We start from the raw sequence: 6,743 nt of genomic DNA on the forward strand, positions 1-6,743 counted from the left end.
CTTTTATTTTCTAATAAACTCTCTAAATATCGTTTCACTCTTTGCTAAACTTCAATGTTCTTTCTACGGGTTCGCGCCCGCGTCGCGCTAAACATGCTCGCCCTCCCAGCCGTGGGGGTGTATAATGTGACGGTCAATCCCACTATTCGTTGGTAAAGAGTAGCTTAAGAGTTGGCGGTGGGTGGTGATGACTAGCTGCCTTCCCTCTAGTCTAACACTGCTAAATTAGGGACGGCTAGCACAGATAGCCCTCGAGTAGCTTTGTGCGAAATTTCCAAACAAAAAAATCTTTCTACGGTAAAAAAGGACATTGATTAGGTAAATAATTATGAAGATACAATTAGAGATTTTGCTTCCGCAAAAGCAAGGGGAAAACGACTTAAGGGTAACGTTTTGGCATGCTTCCATAGCGTTTTACAATAACTATATTGTTTGTTTATGTTACAATAACTATTTTGTATTTTATTAACTTAATTCAGTTTTACTTGCCATATACATGCAACTAATTATAATTATAATAGTTTAATTTTAATATATTATCCTTTAAAGTTAAGCACATCTTATTTTAATTTACTTTGAATAATTAGCTCATATTCTGGAATTAACTTAATATGTATAAATTAATTTCAAATTTGCTAGTACTCTATTCAAAGGGCTTTTAACTGCCTTACTGCGGACTCGGAGATGATAGCACTTTACTTAATCTCAAATTGTTTCAATCACCACTATTTCAGCTAGTAAATACAGACTTTTATTTTCCACACAAATACTCAACGTTGGCATTGTTTGTATAATCGCCAATTCTGTAGGTTATTGTCATAAATTTTGACTTGAGCCTTGACACTTTACGTTTATCTGTTCTACAGGAGTTGTATGTAGTGTAGCCTGTGTTTCAAATAAACAGTGGTATGCGGCTAAACCATAAAATATCTGTCAGTATGCACACAAGAATATTAGACCGCACAAGTGTACACAAAGTACGACAGCATTATTCTTTCTAAATACGAAATATTATTTTCTAAACAGTGTTATGTGTTACATTATTAGTTATTCTAGTTATTTCCATTTCAAGACCCGGCATGGCTAAGCGTGTTAAGGCGTGCGACTCCTAATCTGAGGGTCGCGGGTTCGCATCCCCGTCGCATGCTCGCCCTTTCAGCCGTGAGGGCGTCATAATGTGACGGTCAATCCCACTATTCGTTGATAAAAGAGCAGCCCAAGAGTTTGCGGTGGGTGGTGATGACTAGCTGCCTTCCCTCTAGTCTTACACTGCTAAATTAGGGACGGCTAGCACAGATAGCCCTCGAGTAGCTTTGTGCGAAATTCAAAAACAAAACAATCTGTTTTCAGTGAAAATTAATTCACTCCTCGTTGGAAAATTATTTTTCTAAGAACAATATACTTTTCAGTTGAAGTTTATGACTATTGTAAACAAGTAGCAAAGATACTAATTAAATTATCATCGGTATAGTGACTGAAATCATCATTGTAACTACTGTTGTTTTAGCTTAGCTTCATCGACATCAGGGTTCCTTGCATCATCAGGGACTTATGGATGCAGACGTTGATCGTTGCTGATGAAAAGAATTATGCAGCATTCACAGAGAGCCTGTTTGATACTAGTAGTAACTGGTAGAAAGAAAAAGAAACGCTTAGAATTCCTGTGGACTTAAGGTAAGTAAATGTAAGAAGTTCCTCTATACATTTCTGCACCATGTACACATCAATGTTTTGATGCCTTGGAAAGAACTCCCCAGCTAAGGACACTCCCAATGTGTTTTGGGCATGGTTTTAAACACTCTGGAATATTTTAAGAACAAATTACAACACGACTACTATTTAAATCAAAAAACACTACTTGCTTTGAGAAAACTGCGCTTATCTTAACAAAACCAATTAATACTACTCAAGTTTATGACACACCCACAAATTGAAAACTCTGAGGTATTTTTAATGAAACTTTGGTCTTTAGAACATTCTAGAGAATCATCACACAGTATTTAAGTGCTAAGTAAGCTAATAAAAATTTCAGTTTAGTTAGTTAAATAAAGTGATAGTTTAAATTCGAGCATGTTTTAATATTGACTTTTTCAAGCAGAGCCAACTGCTTTTTATTACGAGCCAAGATACTGACTTCAACCCCAACACATTGATTTTCATACAAATTATTTTGGTATCATTATGACTTTCCAAATAATGTAACAAGTAACCTTCAAATAGATTTGCCACTTAATTGGATAATTTTAACATTGAAAACAAAAATACTTCAATAATTGGTCATAGTTGAAGACGGTAAATTAGTAGCCTGTTTGCATATATCTCTTTTTGTCTTCTTTCCATCAAAGGTCTGTCCAGAATTCCTAACAACGCTAATTTAAACATTCCCATAAGTTTTTCTTTCATGATATTGTCAGTTTGAGGATATTATAAGCATTTAATTCTCAACACCGATTAAACTGCATTTTTGATTTATACTTAACATACTTTTCCTTTCTTGGTCAAATATCTTCAATGCATTAGTCAGTTCTACAAAACATTTCGTCATGCTGTGTGCTATAGATGACCTTTTTTATTGCATATATTTGTCGCTCCTTGAAATATTGAAAATATAAACAATGCATTAAAATGCCACAATGCTTGAAGTCAAAGTAAAAAAGTGTATGTGTGTGTTTTAAATTTCACGTAAAACTACGCGAGGGCTATCTGCGCTAGCCATCCCTAATTTAGCAGTTAAAAGCTAGAGAAAAGACAGTTGTCATCACTACTCACCACCAATTCTTGGGATACTGTTTTACTGACGAATAGTGGCCCCCCTAAAAGTACAGTGGTAAGTCTACGGATTTAGAACGCTAAAATAAGTGGTTCGATTCCCCTCGGTGGGCTCAGCAGATAGTCTGATGTGGCTTTGCTATAAGAAAACACAAACAAACAAACGAATATTGGGATTGATCGTACATTATAACGCCCACACGAATGAAAGGGCGAGCATGTTTGGTGTGATGGGTATTCGAACCCGGGGACCCTCAGATTACGAATTCCCCTTTCCACCAAACACGCTCGCTCATTCAGCTTTGGGAGCGGCGTTTAACGTGACGATCAATTCCACTATTCTTTGGTAAAAGAGTAGCCCAAGAGTTGGTGGTGGGTGGCGATGACTAACTGCCTTCCATCTAGTTTTTTCACTGCTAAATTAGGGACGGCTAGCGTAGATAGCCCTCGTGTAGCTTTGCGCAAAATTCAAAAATAAACAAACAAATCAAAGTTTTACAGACATTTTATTACTAGAAAAACCCACTAATGACAAAGTATAGTAAAATATCAGAGGCTTAATGGTATGAAATTTAGAACATGATTAGCCTGACAGACAGTAGGCCTTATGAACAAAAGTTAGTTGACTTATACCATTATCGATGTGTTTCTTTTTACAATAACGTTTATTTCTGTACTATTTGTGTAATTGATTTATACGTGTTACTTTTGTTTAAAACACTCATGAATGGCTTTGTGTACTGTTTCCACATGCCATTATTACTACACAAAAGCATTTGTTTACACACATATATATATTGCCGTATACATATACCACCATCAAACTTTGGCAAGTACTCTAGCTGTTTATACAGCATAAACAGTTTACCTTTAATTATTATTGATTTCTCAGCAGAAGTTATCCTTGGTTGCCAACCCCGAATTAAGGCATGGGCTTACGGGACTGAAGCCCATGGTCTCAAGTTATGACTATAAACGTATTATATGTAGAGGTTCTGTCTCGATGGGGGCTCTATAAGTTGAAAAGCCTAGGGCTAATAAAACTTTTAATCCGGCCTTGTTAGTAGCAAAAGTAGAGTCATCTAGGTTAACTCAGTTACTTTGTTTTCAAGCTTCTCAAAATAAATAATTCTTGGTAAAAGTTGAACGATTTAAGACATTTTTAGCTAACAATTGTTTATATGGATTAAACTTTGTCGAAGTCTGGGCCATCTAAACTCACGATCAAGTGTTGAGTAGACTGTGAATTAGTCAGTTTTTACCAAACAATCATTAGCCTGATATGCTTTGTAAACTACTCTGAACTCTCTTTTATTATCACAACAAACTTTGAAGGGGTAATCTCTTCACTCACATGTATCCGTGCAGTTGGCTAAAGCCTTTCACTTGTGAGTTACACGGTAATGGCAGATGGAGATGTTCTTAATATCGTCAGTCCTGGCTAGAAATGGTCAACAGAAGATGGCTTCTCTTTAACTCAATATGTCTTTCCTTTAACTCTCTCTCTAACAGAAAACCCTCCCCCTTGGTCATAAGTAGTTCTTCTTTGTAAATGTACAGCTTCCAATTCATAAGCATTAATTTAAATTTATAAAATACGAGAGATCGAATTAGGACTAGTACGTACATTAAAATAAAAATAAACTTCACAGAAAATCCTGTTCTTATAACACCAAAATGTCTTGTCCTTATCTATGTTTGGAATTTTCAAGTAAACCTGATTTTTGCACAAGTATTAAACGCATACACTTAGGCCCCCCCGCTAGTACAGCGGAAAGTCTACGGATTTACAACCCTGAAATCAGAGGTTTGATTCCCCTCGGTGGGCTCAGCAGATAGCCCGATACATTTATGAAAGTAAGACCAACCAAGACGTTTGTAGTAATATGAAGTTGAAAAGTCATTAAATTTTCTGTGTGAAAAATAAAAAGACTTCGACGAGTTTGATAAAATAAACACAATATTCATTACAACTAAACAAATAAGTGGATATTCTGTCCAACAGGATAATTAAGTAACTGTAGTAATCAGTTTTCTGTCTCTTGAAACAAATCTTGTACAAACTAGTCATGGTCCAGTTCCAAGTATAACTTAGAATAAATAGTTAATTCACTCTTAAAAGAAACCTTGTATTACTGTTCTCGTGACTGTTGTTGTCTCACACTGTTCACCAGCTGTAACATACAGATATCATTCACTTAGCAACCAAAGGCATAACAGCCACTGACACTTCTAAAATCAAGCAAAGTACACCATAACATAAGTAAATATTATTTGCTATAGTGAACAAACAAATAAAGCAATTTCTATGATTTTCTGGACTACACACTTATGCTAAAACCAAATAGAAATAAGGTAACGAAAATTTATAAATATTTATGTATTATTGTTGTGACATTATTCTTTCATTGGCAGGTTCCATTAAATTATATGCTAAAAAATAATTAAAAGTCTAGTCCACATAAATAATAACAAATTAATTCATTTCTTCTTTAACGTTTTTGCAATCTGCCTTCCCTGGAAGAAGTAGTAGGCCACATTTATAAATAACATTAACTTAATAATACTAAAAAAAAAGAAAAGAATAAACTTAAGTGTACCACTTCAAGGCTAAAATGCCTATGGATTAACAATGCTAGAAACCAGGGTTCGATGTTCATGGTAGGCAAAGCAAAGATAGCGCTTAACTAGAAAAAATTGAGGCTGAAACGAAAATAAAAAGAAAGAAAGAAAAACGAGATTAGATTCTTTCTAACAGATAAAATTACTACTAACTTAGTGTTGTAATCGAAAAATCACTTAAGTCATATAAACAGTGTATTTTAGGATTTTGGGTAGATTCTATATAAACATTGAATATAAAACAAGAGATATTATTGTTTTACTGTGTAAATCACTTGTAAAACCTCATTTAGAATAGTGTGTACAGTTTGGGTTCCTTTCCTAAAGAAGGTCATCGAATTTATGAAGAAGGTTCAGAGAGGAAACATTAGGATGATACCTGTGATGGTGGGATTGTCCTATGAGAAAAGACTAAAACTTCTAAAATTGTTTTCTCTAGAAAGTAGAAGAGTCGTTGGGGTTTGATTGAGGTGTTTGAGATTATTAAGAGTATTGGTAATATAGATCCATCAAACGTTTTGTGTTTAGCGCTGAAAACAGTAGGGTTAGCGGGTCATAAATTTAAATTTTGACAGCATTGCGTCGTCTGCATTTTACACAGTATTTAACTTTTGTAATGAATGAACTGTCTTAAACTCCATAAGGCTCCTTTGCTTTCATGAAAGCCGACAATGGTGCTGCTATTTTTGAGGTGGTTATAATTAAGAGATGAAAGAGACTTCCTGGATGGGATAACACGCTCCTTTATGCTCTTTTAATTTTTTTAAAGTATGAAACAACTCTCTATCTTTATAACAATCTCGCATTTGTAATCTACCCTAGAATTTACTGGGTCAAATCTTTTAGAATTTTCTAGATGTTCCAGATCTGTCTTATTAAATATTTGTTATATCGTGGTTAACTGATAAATCAGGTTATATAAAATTCATTCACAATTGATCAAAATATATTTCATTTCTCCGGGCGGCCCGGTATGGCCTGGTCGCACCAAACATCCTCGCCCTTCCAGCCGTGAGGGCGTTATAACGTTACGGTCAATCCCACTATTAGTTGGTAAAAGAGTAGTCCAAGAGCTGCCTTCCCTCTAGTCTTACACTGCTAAATTAGGGACGGGTAGCTAGATAGCCCTCGAGTAGTTTTGCGCACAATTCAAAAAACAAACAAACTTTTCGGGGCAAGTTTCATATTGTATCATTAAATTGTAGAAATTGTTTAGTTCTACTTATACCCTAATCTTTTCTAAAACGAAAAGAGTTTTCTTAGAAATATTAGATATAATTTCGTCGTTAAATAGACAATCCATATTTATCTCTGGAGCAGAATTTTTTATAGCTAAGCATTTCTTTTGACTC

The sequence above is a fragment of the Tachypleus tridentatus genome, chromosome 13 (assembly GCF_004210375.1).
Source record: "Tachypleus tridentatus isolate NWPU-2018 chromosome 13, ASM421037v1, whole genome shotgun sequence".
In the NCBI taxonomy this organism is placed as follows: Eukaryota; Metazoa; Arthropoda; class Merostomata; order Xiphosura; family Limulidae; genus Tachypleus; species Tachypleus tridentatus.